Raw genomic sequence first — 16,984 nt, 5'->3', positions numbered from 1 at the left:
TATTACATCAACTTCTGCACAATATACATTCTTCTCAGCAGCCCATGAAACCTTTTCCAAAATTGATAATATCTTAGGGCACAAAGAAAGCCTCAGCAAATATAAGAAAATAGAAATATTCCTATGCATTCTGTCTGACCACAACCCATTAAAACTAGAAATCAACAACAAAAACACCAGTAAAATACATGCAAACAATTGGAAGCAGAACACCATTCATTTAATGATGAATGGGTCACTGATGAAATAAAAGTGGAAATCAACAGGTTCCTGGAAGTTAATGAAAATGAAAACATGACCTACTGGAACCTATGGGACAAAGAGAAGGCAGTCCTGATAGGAAAGATTATACCCATGAGTACAAAAATCAAAAGGATAGAAAGATCTCAAATCAATGACCTAACACTACAGCTGAAACTTCTAGAAAAACAAGAACAAACAAACCCCAAATCAAGCAGAAAGAAAGAAATAATTAAGAAAAGGGTGAAATCAATAAAATAGAAACAGAAAAAAAATACCAAGGATCAACAGAACAAAAAACTTGTTCTTTGAAAAAATAAACAAGATTAACAAACCCCTGGTAAACCTGACTAAAATTAGGAGACAAAAATCACAAATCAGTAAAATCAAAAATGAAAGAGATAACAACGAACACCATGGAAATCCAGGAAATCATCAGACTACTTTGAGGATCTATAGCCTAATAAATTTGAAAATCTTGAACTTACAAGCATCCAAAACAGAACCAAGAGGATATTAATCAACTGAATAGATCTATAGCACAAAAAGAAATTGAAGAGCCTCCCAAAACTTAAAAGTCCAGGACCTGATAGATTCACTGCTGAATTCTATCAGACATTTAAAGAAGAATTAATACCAACTCTGCTTAAACTTTTCAATGAAATAGAATAAGAAGAAACACTGCCTAATTCATTTTATGAAGACAATATTACTCTCATCCCAAAACCAGACAAAGACACCTGCAAAAAGAGGAACTGCAGGCCAATCTCTCTAATGAACATCAATGCAATAATCCTCAATAAAATAATGGCATACCGAATCCAACAACACATCAGAAATATCATTCACCACGACCAAGTTGGCTTCATCCCAGGGATGCTGGAATGGTTCAACATATGCAAATCAATAAATTTAATAGAACACATCAATAGAAGCAAAGACAAAACCACTTGATCATCTCAATAGATGCAGAAAAAGCCTTTGACAGGATCCAACACCACTTCATGATAAAAGCTCTAAGAGAACTATGAATAGAAGGAATGTACCTCAACATTATAAAGGCTATATATGACAAACCTACAACCAACATCATACTTAATGGTGAAAAACTGAAACCATTCCCCTTAAAATCAAGAATGAGACAAGTATGCCCACTATCCCTACTCCTATTCAACATAGTACTGCAATTTCTAGTCAGATCAATTAGGCAAGATGAAGAAATAAAAGGAATAGAAATAGGTAAAGAAACTGTCAAAATATCCTCATTTGTTCACGATAAGATCCTATACCTGAAAGACCCAAAAATCTCTACCCAAAAACTCTTAGACACCATAAACAGCTACAGTAATTTGGCAGGATACAAAATCAACCTATAAAAATCATTGGCTTTTCTATACACCAACAATGAACAAACTGAGAAGGAATACATAGAAAGAATTCCATTCACAATACCCTCAAAAAAATCAAATACTTAGGAGTAAATTTAATAAAGGATGTGAATGACTTCTACAAGGAGAAATACAAACTCTTGAAGAAAGAGATTGAGGAGACTACAGAAGATGGAAAGATCTCCTATGCTCATGGATTGGTAGAATCAACATAGTAAAAATGGCTATACTACTGAAAGCAATCTACATGCTTAATGCAATTCCCATCAAAATCCCAGTGACTTTCATCACTGAGATTGAAAAATCTACCCTAAAATTCATTTGGAAACAGAAGAGACCATGAATAGCCAAGGTCATACTCAGCAAAAACAGCAATGATGGAGGTATCACAATACCCAACTTCAAACTATATTACAAAGCAAAAGCAATAAAAATAGCATGGTACTGGCACAAAAACAGACATGAAGACCAATGGAACAGAATAGAGGACCCAGATATGAACCCACACAGTTATACCCATCTCATTTTTGACAAAGTTGCCAAAAATATACGATGGAGAAAGCACAGCTTCTTCAACAAATGTTGCTGGGAAAAATGGTTACCCATCTTCAAGAAACTGAAACTAGATCCATGTCTATCACCCTGTACTGGTATCAACTCAAAATGGATCAAGGACCTAAATATCAGACCTGAAAATCTGAAATTACTACAGGAGGGAGCAGGACACTCTGGAACAAACTGGTATAGGCAAAGACTTCCTCAATAGAACCCACCAGCTCAGCAACTAAGAGAAAGGATGGACAAATGGTACTTCATAAAATTAAAAAGCTTCTGCACAGCAAAAGAAATGGTCTCTAAACTGAAAAGACCACCCACAGAGTGGGAGAAAATATTTGCCAGCTATACATTAGACAAGGGACTGATAACCAGAATATACAGGGTACTAGAGAAAAGGTTAGATCAAAAAGAATTAACCTAGAAGGTAACACCCAGGCACAGGAAATCAATGTGAGTCAATGCCCTGTATAGCTATCCTTATCTCAACCAGCAAAAACCCTTGTTCCTTCCTATTATTGCTTATACTCTCTCTACAACAAAATTAGAAATAAGGGCAAAATAGTTTCTGCTGGGTATTGAGTGGGGGGGAGAGGGAGGGGGCAGAGTGGGTGGTAAGGGAGGGGGTGGGGGCAGTGGGGAGAAATGAACCAAGTCTTGTATGCACATATGAATAATAAAAGAAAAATGAAAAAAAAAAGAAACTAAACTCCTAAAATCAATGAACCAATTAAAAAATGGGCAACTGAACTAAACAGAACTTTTTCAAAAGAAGAAATTCAAATGGCCAAAAAACACATGAAAAATGCTCACCATCTCTGGCCATTAAGGAAATGCAAATCAAAACCACACTAAGATTCCACCTCACCACTGTTAGTATAGCCATCATCAAAAACACCACCACCACCAGGTGCTGGTGAGGATGTGGAAAAAAAAGAATCCTAATCCACTGCTGGTGGGAATGCAAGATGGTGCAACCATTCTGGAAAAAAAATTGGAGATTTATTAAAAATCTAAACATAGACCTGCCATATGATCCAGCATTTGCACTCCTGGGAATATACCCAAAGAAATGCAACACAGGTGACTCCAGAGGCACCTGCACACCCAGGTTTATTCCAGTGCTATTCACAATAGCCAAGTTATGGAACAGCCAAAATGCCTCATTACTGATGAATGGATCAAGAAAAAGTGGTACTTGTACACAATGGAATTTTACTCAGCCATGAAGAAAAATGAAGTCTTTTCATTTGCAGGTAAATGGATGGAACTGGAGCACATCATTCTGAGCAAGGTCAGCCAGGCCCAGAAGACCAAAAATCGAATGGTCTCCCTCATATGTGGACTTTAGATCTAGGGCAAATGCAGCAATGCCATTGGACTTGGATCACATGGCAAGTGGAGAGCATATACAGGAGATATAGGAATAGATAGAAAACACATAACATGAAAGCGTTTGATGTCCCCAATCCAGAGGAACTAATACAGAAACCTTAGAAAGACAGTTTATCATGAGCAGGGGATCGGGAACCAAGGAAAATATCAGTTAGAATTAAATCAACATGGGTCATAATTCATGGATACATGAAAGCAATAGTAGGAATCTTTTTGTATAGCTATTCTTAACTCAACTAGCAAAAACACTTTGTCTTTCTTATTATGCATATGTAGTTTTTTCAACAAAATCAGTGATAAGAACAGAACAGGACCTGCCTGAAACTCTGGAGGGGTGGGGGGGGAAGGGTGGGAGAGGGGGCAGGGCGGAGAAATGACCCAAACAATGTATGCACATGTAAATAAATAAATAAGTAATAAATAAATAAAAGTTAAACATAAAAAAAAAGAAAAGAGAAGATAAAAGTAAAATCTTCTCTGTGTACTTATATTCATGTGTGCAAATACATGTAAAAATGATAACCAACTCACAAAGCATGAAAGTGTAGTCAACTTACTGAGGTACTCTCTAATCCACTCCCATTTTTAAATTTAATTTTATCTTTTATTGTTGCACTGGCTGGGGGTACATTGTAGCATTTACAAAATTTTTTCAAAATATCATACTTGTATTCAATCCCTCCACCATTTTCTTCATCCTTTCCTCCCAGCCATTCCTGGAGTAGTTTTAACAAATAACATTTTTGCATTAACGTTCATATGTACACAGTGTAGGCACCATGGTCATTCTTCTTCACCATTTCCCCACCTCCTTCCCATGTAGAACCTGTTCTGTCCTCCCAATCTCTGATTTTATACAAGAAAAGAAGGGAAAAAATGACATTTTTGGTTGTTTAAGTAGCTACAAAGGGAGTTTCCCGTGGCAATTCCATGTTTATACATATCAAGCATGATTTGGTTCATTTCCTATATTTATCTTCTTTCTACCTTAGTCCCTTTCTTATGGTGGTTTCAACACGTTAAAAATTTCTGTGTTCATTCTTGTACAGTGAGTACAGCAACTGTTTTCACCTTCCTAACTTTCTTCTTTGACACTGTCGTTCAGGATGTTGCCTTCCTTGGAATGACCTGTTTTTCATAACATTGCTGCATTTATGTTAGGTCTATATTCCACATATGAGAGAAAACATGCAATTATTGGCCTTCTGCACCTGGTTCACTACACTTAAGATGATGTCTCCAGTTCCATCCATTTACCTCTGAATGACAAAATTTCATTCTTCTTTGTGGCTGAGGAAAATTCCATTTTGTTTAAATACCATATTTTCTCACTTCATTCATCAACAGTGGGGAATCTTCATTGTTTCCATAGATTATCTATTGTGAATAGTGCTGCAATAAATATGGGAATGCAGGTGTCTTTGTTGCAACCTGACTCACATTCTTTTGCATATAACCCTAGGTCAACTCCCAATCTTGCTATCTCCTTTCAGATGCTCCAAAATGAGTAAATTTACCTACGACTTCTCAAGATCCAGATGGCACTCAAAGCCACTAATCCACTACTTTACTGGATCTGCAAGGAATTTTTATCAACTTGGTGTGGGAGGTGATAGAAGACAGACCCGCCATTAAACAGAACCCCACCCCTACCGGAGACTCCTGCACATGCGTTAACTTCTTTACCTTCCCTCTTCTATAAAAGTCACACCTAGCCCAGAGTCTGAGCTGCGCCATATTTCCCAAGCCAGACTGGCTCTTAGATGTCAGATTTTTCTCATGAGCTTTCTTTCTGAGTGGCATTTTTCCTAATATTTTGGTACTGTGACTCGGATTTGGGGTGCGCTCCCAGCACTGACCTTGCTCTCCTGGCCTCCACCTCCATCCCAGACTCACTCTCTCTCTCTCTCTCTCTCTCTCTCTCTCTCTCTCTCTCTCTCTCTTTCTCTTTCTCTCTACTCCCATTCCCTTCCTCTGTGATATGAGCTGCATTACTGGGACCTCCAATCCTAGAAAACACTGCTCCCTCACTGCTCACAGGGTATTTCATCTGCCCCAGTGTGTCCCCAATTGCCATCCACCACCAGCCAATCCTCCCTCAAGGCCGTCTCTTGGTGAGATCTCCTCACATGCAGAGCCATGATCTCTTTCCCATTTCCTTGAAATCCTAGAGCTAGGTCTTGGCTTGCTCTTGTCCTTGGGAACGGGGTTCCCTAGGACTGTGGGCCCCCCTGAGGAAGATGTTCCTCTCGGTGTTCAACATCTACTTTCTCTCCTGAGGAACTGATATTTTGGGTATGCCCACCATATCTTTCCTCAGTTCAGGCTTCACCACAGAGATTGGACCACCCCAAACTCTCTCAGACTCCCCATTGGGATGTCTTCTGGCCAATCTTGGGCCCCTCCACCTAATGCCTGATGTTAAGCCATGAAAGCTCATTTTTCTCTGTCATCAGGCATGGTGCCAACACCCATTAGACTCCAAATGACCACTTAATGGCACTTTCAGTCCCAGTATTTTAAGGGATTTATACAATTTCTGTGAGTGTGCTGGTAAATGGAATGAACTATCCTACACCCAATCCTTTTCCAATCTCCACACCAAACCCTCCCTCTGTCCTTCCTGTTCCCCTGTGCAGGTTCTGTTAGCCTCTAAACCAGCTTCTAAACTAACCCATTTCTCTCCCAAACATCCTTCTTCCCCATGTAATCAGACTTTTTGGGCTGCTCACACTGCATGTCTCTTCCTATCTTCCTGAGGGACTTTCCCATCATGGTATCAAGCCACTTCTGGCCAACTCTGGCCTCAAAGCGATTCCAGCTCTGGAGGAGATCATGCTCCCTCCCAGTGGGCTAAGACCAAGCCCAGGGGTTTATTCAGGTACACCTCATGCTGTGTTGGGGGAGTCCTAATTGATTATGGCATCTGATGACTGCTTCTCTTTTCCCCCGTGTCTAATGCTCCTTTAGCCTGAGACAGCAACCAGAGACTGGAGGTTTCATGTTGCTGAAAGTGTTCCAGTATGAGTCAATGAGAGCAACCTAGAGGCACAGGTGATGGCTAATCCCTTATGCATATGTCATGCCTCCAGGCTCTGCCTTCCCCTCCCTTACCTAAGATGTCAGGACACCTTTTCTGCCTCCTCCATGGTCTCACCACATGTCCTTTGTCTCTGTCTGCCTTTCTCTCCCTGGACTTACTGGGACCCTACCTCCCATGAAAAACTTTTAGCATGGTACCTTATAACTTAAGTTATTCCAACTAGTTTGCCAGGCCTCTCAGTATAAAGTAACTTTAAATCGGCAAAGCAAAAGTGTTTACAAAAAATAAAAACTGCATCTACAATGCTAATGCCCTAACTCTGTCCACACAAGAGAGGAGCGAAAGCAAATAGGCATGCTCATGCAAAGTGGAAATGCCTGCCATAGCTAAGAGAATCCATAGGCCAACCCAACACACATCTTAGGCTGCCAGCCGCACATGGCTTCAGCCTACCACCACTTCCCCTAGAATAAACACACACAGAGTACACAGGAAGTGGGCAGGGGAAACAGGCCACAGGATCAGGCCTAGGGGCAGTCAGGCTCGCTTGTCCAGGGGGTGTGTCGAGGGGGTCGGTGACTTGCACATGCCTTGCTCCTTAGCCTCACTTCACCTCCGGGCACTGGACCCAGCTTGTAAGCCAATTGTTACCTCAAGGTTATTGTCCCAGAAATAGCAAAATAGACATTACTGTGGTCTCTAAACTTCTCATTTAAAATTTTCTATACTATCAGCCTCAGCATAAAGTTTTCCCTTCAAATATTAACAGTAGTTGTCCCATATGGTCCTGTTATTGGCCTGGGATGCCTTCTGAATGCCCTTCTCTAAATTTACAGATGGTTTACTCCTATGTTAAAAAGGTAGCCTTTATTAAATAGGCTGCCTGCTGTTAGCTAAAAGGTAAGATCCTAGCATTTTGTTCTTTCTAGATTGGACCTGCTTGTTCCAGTCTTCTGGCTTGCAGATGTTGGAAGCTTTGTACTGAGGCCTGGCCTCAGTATACCTTAGGTGACTAAGAGAAGTGACCTTCACAGGGTTCCTTAAATTTCTATACCATACTCTAATTAGACCTGTTCTGTAAAAGGAAGAAAAAGTAAACTGAGTCTCCCCATAAATATTTCTTTCATCTCTGAGACCACTCAGATTGGCTCCATAATTGCTATTTAGATACTCAAACTCTGGCCATTCTTTGTAAGCCACAGGATAAACATTGGAAAGGGGGACCAAAAAGCCCCTTATCAATGGGAAGGCCCCCAGCCCTATTTCTCCACCCTTTTCCCTACCTTCTAGGCAACCCCAATATTCAGAACCTCCTAATGGGTTCTTCTCCATTCAAAAGGCAATGATGAGAAGAGGGTGAGTTTATGTCCTCTTCCAGTTATCAGATTTAAGGGAAATTTTAAAACATCTGGACAGCTATACTGATGCCCAGACAAATACATTCAGGCCTTTATCTCTGTGATCCAAACCTTTCAATTGACATGAAAGGATATTATGCTTCTACTAGACCAGACTCTTTCCTCATCAGAAAAGCAATGGGTTCTGGCCCAGGCCACTCAGGTTGGAAATGGTTACCATTTACAATGAGCCCCAATACTAGTGGCACCTGGAAATGAGGGAATAAATGTGCCTACCTACAGAGGCACAGATAGTCTCCTTGACAGATCCACACCAAAAGGGGCTGGTGATATTTCTCAAGCAGTAGAGTGCCACTTTGCTGGCATAAAGTCCTGAATTCATGCCCCTTTACAGCCAAAGGAAAGAGAAAAAATATTTGGGAATAAGGTTGTAGCTCAGTGGGAGTGTCTGCCCAGCATGTGCAAGGCCCTGGGTTCAATTCCTCAGCATTGCAAATTTTAAAAATATGGTAAAGAAGATAAGTGGCGTTAATGTCACTTCAGCCATCTCATAGTGGAAGAAAGTAGTTTAATCTTCACCAAGTGAGAAAACTGAGGCTCAGAACGGTTCAGAGACCTGCTCTCCAGAGTGTCAGGTGTCAATGTAAACTAACAACTTTTCTTTACAGCAACATCCTGAAGAAAATCCCCTTACCTTTCTGTAGCATGTTGAGGACACTATCATAAAGCTTACCAAGGTGGACCCACAGTCATATGTGAGAGAGGTTCTCGTCAAAGATAAGTTTTAACAGTCATCCCCTGATATTTGTAGAAAACTAAGCCTGTGTTTGAAGGATCAACTAATTCAGCTAGCTATGTCTGTATGTATAGCTATATCTGTATGTCTTTGTGTCCGGGAACTTACTAAAAGGAGAGAAAAAGATAAGAGATATCATGGCCTCATTGCTGCTCTCAGACAGGGCTCCACCCGACTGGGGCCTGTATCCTGAACTTGCTACCATGGTGGACAGGAAGGGTATTTCTGCAGAGAATGCTTAAGGGATACATGTCGGGAGACAGCCCCGCCCCCAACTGGGACAATACTCTCTCTGCAAAGATAACCACTGGAGGTCTAAGTGTCCCCAACTCCAGGTGGAAGGTGAGGGGTTACCTCTTATGGATCGTGGCCTCCTGCCCACACTCCACCTCTTGACATCCATGTTGAGGATGGGACTAAGGGCCTGTCTTCTCTTATTTGGTGCTGTTGATGCTTCAGTTCAAATTTGTTGAGCCTTTGATTTTTGATAGAAGAGGAAACAGAATCTACCTATCAGCTTCAGTGTAAAGAAACCTGTTGTCCTGAGAGAAAATAGTGTGAATGTACTGAACAAAACATTTCCTCCTAAGAGTGGAAAGCATTATTTTAAAATTAAAACAAACTTTATAACAGATCATCTTTGAAAGATAATATTTGGATGTAAGCTTCATAGGCAGACTGTGTTGTCATGGTAATTTGATTCACAAAATGTGTGGATCTTAAAGCTTCTCTATTTATATGCAAATATTGTATAACAGTCAAGTGAAAATCTATTTGGCTCTTACCACTTCACTTCTGCCCTTCTAGAACTTTAACTATTTAGTCACCAACAAAGTCTTACCACAGTCATAGAATACATGATCTTATTCATAAACGTAATTATACACAACAGTCTATTTAAAGTAACAAGCACATAGTTTAAACAGACAAATAATGCATAATTCTTCTAAAATGCAATCATTCTTCCTATGGAGTTATATAGAAAAATATATTGATTTTTTTGTATTAAGATCTTCCTTCCTAGGTCCAGTGGCTCACACCCTACAACTCCAACTACTTGGAAACTGGATATAAGAGAATTGTGGTAAGAGGGCAGCTCAGGTATAAATTTATCAAGACCCACATCACAATAAACAAGCCAGGTGTGGTTATGAGGATATGCAATCCCAGCTACAGGGAAACTTAGGTAGGAGGATTGTGATCCCCAGCAAAAATTAACAAAGCAAAACAGACCAAAGGTGTGGCTCCAGTGGTATAGCAATTGCTCAGCAAGTAAAGGACCTGAGTTCAAACACCAGTACCTCTAAAAAAACACAAACAAAAAAGATCTTCCTTATATTTTACAGAAACTTAGAACATGGATAAGTTTAGAAAGATAATTCAAGACTGGTTTGGATATTGAGAGAATCCCAGAGAAATTTTTCCCTGAGGTTGAAGGAGGGAGACAAGGTGTGCTAGACATCTCTTAAGAGAGGCAAATTCCAGATAGCCAGTTTGCATCTCATTTTGAGGAAATACAATATAGAATTGCTTTTCTAAAGCCAGAATGAAGAAGTTAGAATGTTTTCATCAGTCTGATATTTTAACTTTATCTTTCTAATCATATACCTGATTGTGCATCAAACAGACATATTATTACAGTAGGATTCAAAAACTATCTTTCCTACTCCTCAGTTGATTTTTCTCCTGTGCTATTTTTAACAGTCAGAATTAGAATGAAGAAGTTAGAATGTTTTCATCAGTCTGATATTTTAACTTTATCTTTCTAATCATATACCTGATTGTGCATCAAACAGACATATTATTACAGTAGGATTCAAAAACTATCTTTCCTACTCCTCAGTTGATTTTTCTCCTGTGCTATTTTTAACAGTCAGAATTAGTTTTTTCATTCATTGTTGTATTCCTAATATTTTGTTCTTGTGCCAGTGCTATATCTTTCTTTTCTAGAATCAATTGTAGTTTTCAAATTATTTTGTTGCTTCCTGAATTATTGCTGTTGTATTATTTTATTTATTTATTTTTTGTCAAGCAAAATATTTTAATTAGTAGGTTGATCATAAATAAATCCACATAAAAGATTTAACAGAAGTACAAAGAGTTTTATGTTTCTTTTGTGGACTCAATTCATAATATGTATTTGTCAACCTCATTCTCTAAGTGTGACAAAAAAAGAGTTGTCATCCAAGAGTATAGCACAGTTTAAGCAATTCATATATTGTAGTTACATTTTTACATTTTCTTTACAAATGTAACACTTATGTACATTATATATATATTCTCTATAGTTCATGTACTGAAACAGTATTTTCTTTACAGGGAAAATGAATTCATTGAATGAATATGAATCATTCCTTGCTAAAAAGTAATTCACATAAACAAATAGCACAGTACCACTGCCTTTTGGCATCTCTTGTCAGAGTTTAAGTCCAGAAATTTTATATTAAGAAAAAAAATTATCTAATTTTACATTATGACATGTCATTCCACACAGCTACATAAATTTGCTGGCCTGCAATGAAGAGAACACTGTATTGCTCCACTACTGGAAATATGTAGAAACCAACTCAAATACACTTGGTGAAACAGAATCATCATTGCCATTAAAGAAGGCTGAAGAAAATCTGTCACTTTCTTTCTTTCCCTCTACCTTCTCCCAAAACTTTAGAGTGCTGTGCATTGTGTCTTATAACAGCAAATGCCTCCACATCAAATATCCTATGTGCTTCTCTGAAATATGCTTTACCTAGGTTATGCATCTTTTTCTTCTTATTAAATTTTAGTCTACTTCATTTACAAATTTGCTGCTGAACATGAAGCAAAAATTCATAGTAAGAGAATGCAGCTTCTGTCCAGTCTTCTATTAAATGCTGAAAAATTTCTGCTTTGGCAGGACTCTCATCTTTTACCACGTGAAGAACTGGGCTTAAGGGTCTGCTGTCTCTAAGCCATGTTATAAAGGATCTTGCTCTTTCTGATGAAAGTGTGTCTACCTCTGGAAGATGTGCCATTTTCTGTGGTATTGATGCAAAATTAGGATAGCCAAGTACATCCTCTATGAAGTTGTTGTCACAGACTTTTCCAATTCAAATGTAAAAAAACAGAGCCAAGGTCCATAAGGAAAGCACCTTCTCTTATCAGCTTCTCTGCTGACAATTTTTGAAGGGGTGGCTGAGGTACCACCTTGTCATTAACATGTATTGCACCCTCATCTGTGAATCTGTCTATTCTGTATAAGTTGGGATGAATCATTTTCATTAGATGAACAAGTGGCTGAGACTTTATCTGACACATGGCAAATACACAATCATTCAGCATGTGCTTGTACCCATTCTAAATGCTTTCTGTTTGAGAAGGGCCAAAACATAGAGAGGGAACAACTTGAGTGAGCTGGGTGCTATCAAAACGGAGTGCTGTAAGTTTGAGACAGTGGAGCCATACTCAGATACCAAGTCCACCACAGCATTCACCAAGGCATCTCTCACATCTGATAGACTTGAGGAGACTGATCGATCCACCGCCATGTTTGCCAGAAGGCAGATGGCAGCTTGCATACTCACTCCTGCATGTACATCTGCCAGTGAGCTAACCATGGGCAAACAAAGTGTATGCACTCTAATTTTTCTGCTCACCTTTGCTTGATGTATATAACAGGGCTGTTTGAAAGCACACTAAGGATGTATCTGTCAAACTTTCTTCAACTGACAATTGCACTGTAATTCCAGCATCAGGATTGATGTTGGCAAGAGACAACAAATCATGGAATGGACAAAGAAGTTTCCATGAAAAGTGTGCACTGAATGACCTTTAGTACATCTTATTCTCCTAACTGCTTCAAATCCAATATTTCTTGTCAGATATCATTTTAGGTCTTTTTGTAGCTTTTCTGCTTGTGAAGAATTGTGAGTACAGTGGAATGATGGATAATAACAGATGCACCCTGCAGAATACATGGACATACAAGCTAGAGAAGCAAGATGAGAATACTGTGAGCATAAAAGGAATAAATCCACTGTAGTTTGCTGTCCTGAGCAATCTAAAGCAAGTTTCTTATAAAAATCAGTTGCAGGTCCAAGGTGTTGTACTACCTTTGTACTTGATCTTTGATTTGGATCTTCTCTCTCCTGAGTGAGGTTGACAGGTCTCAGGCTTTCCAGTTGGGGAGAACTTTGAAGACTCAATCCTCCTAGACTGGAAGATAGCTGGTTCACACCAGGGTACTGTTGAGGATACTGCTGGAATCCACAATACGCCAGGATACTGGGATGTGCTCCAGAATTGAGTGGTGGTGCTGCATTCTGATAACCAGGCTGAAGAGTGGGATACTCATAACCAAAAGGCTTAGCCATTTTTGATGGCTGAGGAATAGTGGCAGGAGCTGGAGCAGGGTCAGGTTCAGAGGCAGGATCAGGAGCAGGACTGCTTGCTGATGAAGAATGCATATCTGCGAAGCTGCCTCCTTCCAGGGCATCATAACTGTTGGGCAAAGGTGAAGCACTGCTTGTGGTAGAAGAACAGTCAACACCTGCTTCCTCATCCTCCTCTTCCTCTTCCTCATCATTGCATGCTGATGACAAGGGAGTTAGTGCAGAGCTAGCTTGATAATTAACATATTCACCATACATCATTCCTTTTTGCTGTAATAGCTTTGATGGCTGTGTAACTGAGGACATGGGCTCAACTGGGTGCTTTGCAACAGGAGGCATTTTTGTTGAGGAGGCTCCTGACAAAGCAGTAGATGCTACTGAGCTGGACTTGGGAGGCATAACCAGACAGGACAGAGAATCAGCATTTGTTAGGTTGTTGTGGGTTATAGGCAGGGATCCCATGTGGTTTCTAATGAAATTGTCTTTGCTTGATGGAAGGCCTGGAGCTGCCCATGATGGAGTATTATATCCTGAAAGACTTTGCTGCTGATCGTGCTGCTGTGAAGGTGGAGGTGGAAGCAGTGATGGATGGCTGATAGCTGGATTTTGGCCAGACAATGAATTATCTTTAACTGGCCTGACAGTTGGAGCATTCTGTGAGGTAAACATTTGCCCATATGGATCACCAGCAGGCAGAGAAGGATATGAAACACTAGGATACACAGAATAAGGAACAGTGGACATAGCATAATGACAAGTAGAGGGAAATCCCTGAGAAGCAACAGAAGACTTGGCAGAGTACATTGGACTAGTGTAGTGATTCACAAAAGAGGAGTAGGGATGGGATGCACTGGTATGCAAAAGGGATGTTGATGATGCAGCACCTTGGAAAGATCCTGCAGTGGATCCCACAATGTGCGGGGCAGGAGGAACCCTGCCATACATCTGCTGTGCTCCTGGTTGGTTTGCTATGCTAGGAGTCACCACATTTTGTGTTGGTACTGTATAGAGGCCAGAGTCGTAATCGTCACACTGGTTATCCAATGGCAATGAGGTCATTTTCCCAGGTCCTTGAGAGTAATGTCCTGAGGGAAGAAGATAGTTTTGATGATGTAATCTATACCCAGATAGCACCCGCATTTGATTCTGTGCTGGACCGTTCTTCTGGGGCGGTGCCAGGCCTGGGCCCGCTGGAACTGCGGCTCCGGATGCGGTGGCTCTCCAAATTTGGATGGGATCCTGGCACTGGCTGCCTGGTGAGGGGACCCGGAGGGGGCCGACCTGAACGCACTGCTGGCAGCAGCATCAACGGCGGCGGCTCCCTAGTGTTGTTTTAGATATTCCTCGCTGGTCTGTTATTTTTGTTTGCTTGTATTTTCAAGTATTTTATCAAATATCTGGAGAACTTGATTTGCTTGTCTTTAGGAATAAGGTATTATAAAGTAAATCAGAAGCTCTATCTGTGCACATGGCAGAAATTGTCAACTTGTTTAAAAATTATATTCTAGCAAGCAGAATTTATTTGTAGACCTCCAAGTTTCAGAATCCTACAAATTTTCTCTGTAAGCTGTTTTACTAATTTTCTATCTCAGTATGGGCTGAGAAAAGGAAAACCTTGAATTATGAAAATTCTAAGACATGCAGAAGCAGATTTTCACTTAATTTACTTATTTTCAGCCATCCAAATTACTTTTATTTGTGAGTATTAATTATACAAAAAGACTTCTTGGTGATATTTCCATGCATGCACACAATGCACCTTCATAAAATTTGTCCCCTCAATTATTCTTTCTTATTGCCTTTTAAAACAATTTAATGGGGTTTGATACTTTATTTTCATACATGCATATAAAGCATTTTGATTCAATGCACGCTTTGTCTTTTCTTCTCCCTCCCCACTCCTTCTGGTCCCCCTAGCAGTCACCGTTTTTCTCATGTCATTCTTTTTTTCTTATTAAAGGTCCAGAATCCTCACATGAGAAAGAACATGCAATATACAATATTTATGATTATGAATTGGGTTTATTTTGCTTAATAGGATGATCTCCAGTTCCATTCCTTTTCCTGCAAATGACAGAATTTCATTCTTCTTTTTGACTAGATAATACCCTACTGTATGTATGTATGCATGCATATACAAATGTATATGTGTGTGTACAAAAAATGAAAATGAAAAATATATACCATATATATCACATTTCATTTGTCTGTATCCATTTATTGATTTATAGGCACCTAAGCTTATTTTCTAGCTTGGTTATTGTGAATATCGCTGCTATAAACATGGGTGTGTAAATTTCTAGTGTATGATAACTTACATTCCTTAAGATATATGTCAAAGAGTGGTACACCAGAATCACATTGTGGTTCTGTTTTTAGATTCTTTGTTTATTATTGTCATGCTGGGTGGGGGTACATTAAAGTATTTACAAAGGTTCTTATAATATATCATATATATATATAATATGTGAATTCACACCATGTTTTTAGTTTGTTGAGGAGCCTCTGTACTTGTTTCCATAGTAGCCACACTAAATTACATCCCCATTACCAATGTAAAATAGTTCCCCATACACACATCCACAGTCATCATCATTTGATATTGTTTATTTCCTTGATGAAAGCCATTTTGACTGGTGAGGGATGGAATATCCATGTCATTTTTATTTGCATTTCCTTTATAGCTAAGGATGTTGAACATTTCCTCATGTTTTAATTGTCCATGTATAATTGGATTATTTGGCTTTTGTGTGTTCAATTGTTTGGAACTTTTTGTATTTTATGGACATTAATCCTTTATCTGAGGAATAACATGCAAATTTTTTCTCCCTTTCTATGGATTTTTCTCTTGATTGTGGAGTTATTTCCTTTGAAGCATTTTAATTTGAAAAATCTACACATCAAAGGAAATAATTACCAGAATGAAGAGACAACCTATAGAAAGGGAACACTGAATGAAGGATTAATATCCAGCATATACAAAGAGCTCCAAAAGTTAAATAACAAAAAATACTGTTAATGAATGGGCATATACATTAAACAGTTCTCAGAAGAAGTTCAAATGTCTAATGAACACATGAGCAATGTTCAGTATTCTTAGACATAAAGAAAATTCAAATCAAACTATGTTGACATTTCATCACAGTTAAGAGTGGTAATCAACAAGAAAACAAAAGGCAACAAATGCTAGTGAGGAAGGGGAAAGAGGAACTAATATATTGTTAGTGGGAATGTAAACTAGTGCAACTTCTATAAATGTCAGCATGGAGACCCTTCAAACAACTAAAAGTAGACCTACCTTGTGACCCTTGCATACACTATGGACCCCTCCATAAACTCTATTCAAAGGAGTTTAAATGAACAGAAAAGGCAGATACCTTCACACCCATGTTCATCACAGCACTATTCACAATAGCCAAGCTGTAGAATCATCTCAGGTGCCTAATAACTAATGAATGCATAGAGAAAATGTGGTGTATATACATGATGAGGTGTTATTCATCCATAAAGAAGAATGACACTGCTGTTGACAGGAAAATGGATGAAATTGTAGACCATCATTTTGAACAAAATAAGCCAAACTCAAAAAATATATTATAGCATTAATATATTAATTTGATGTTGAAATAAGCTGAATAGTCAATTAAAATATTTTGCTTCCCCAAACAGGCATGTGAGAAAATAAAATACAAGCCACAGTGTGGGAAGCATTACATATACATTATAAATATGATAAAGATTATATATTTAGACTATGTAGATAGACTGCAAAAACACAGTAAGAAAAAGACACAATATTTTAAATAAATAAAGATTTTTTTTTTGTTTTAAAGTAAGTCGCG

The 16,984-nt window shown here is 39.0% G+C and overlaps 1 pseudogene; it reads right to left on the bottom strand.

The window, feature by feature from the left end:
- Window positions 1-11,302: 11,302 nt before the first annotated feature.
- LOC141415509 (protein transport protein Sec24B pseudogene) lies at window positions 11,303-16,531 on the bottom strand (annotated as a pseudogene).
- Window positions 16,532-16,984: the final 453 nt, after the last annotated feature.

This window comes from Castor canadensis, chromosome 13, assembly GCF_047511655.1.
Source record: "Castor canadensis chromosome 13, mCasCan1.hap1v2, whole genome shotgun sequence".
In the NCBI taxonomy this organism is placed as follows: Eukaryota; Metazoa; Chordata; class Mammalia; order Rodentia; family Castoridae; genus Castor; species Castor canadensis.
The sequence above is the reverse complement of the archived record's forward strand: the minus strand, read 5'-3'. Positions and strand labels throughout refer to the sequence as shown.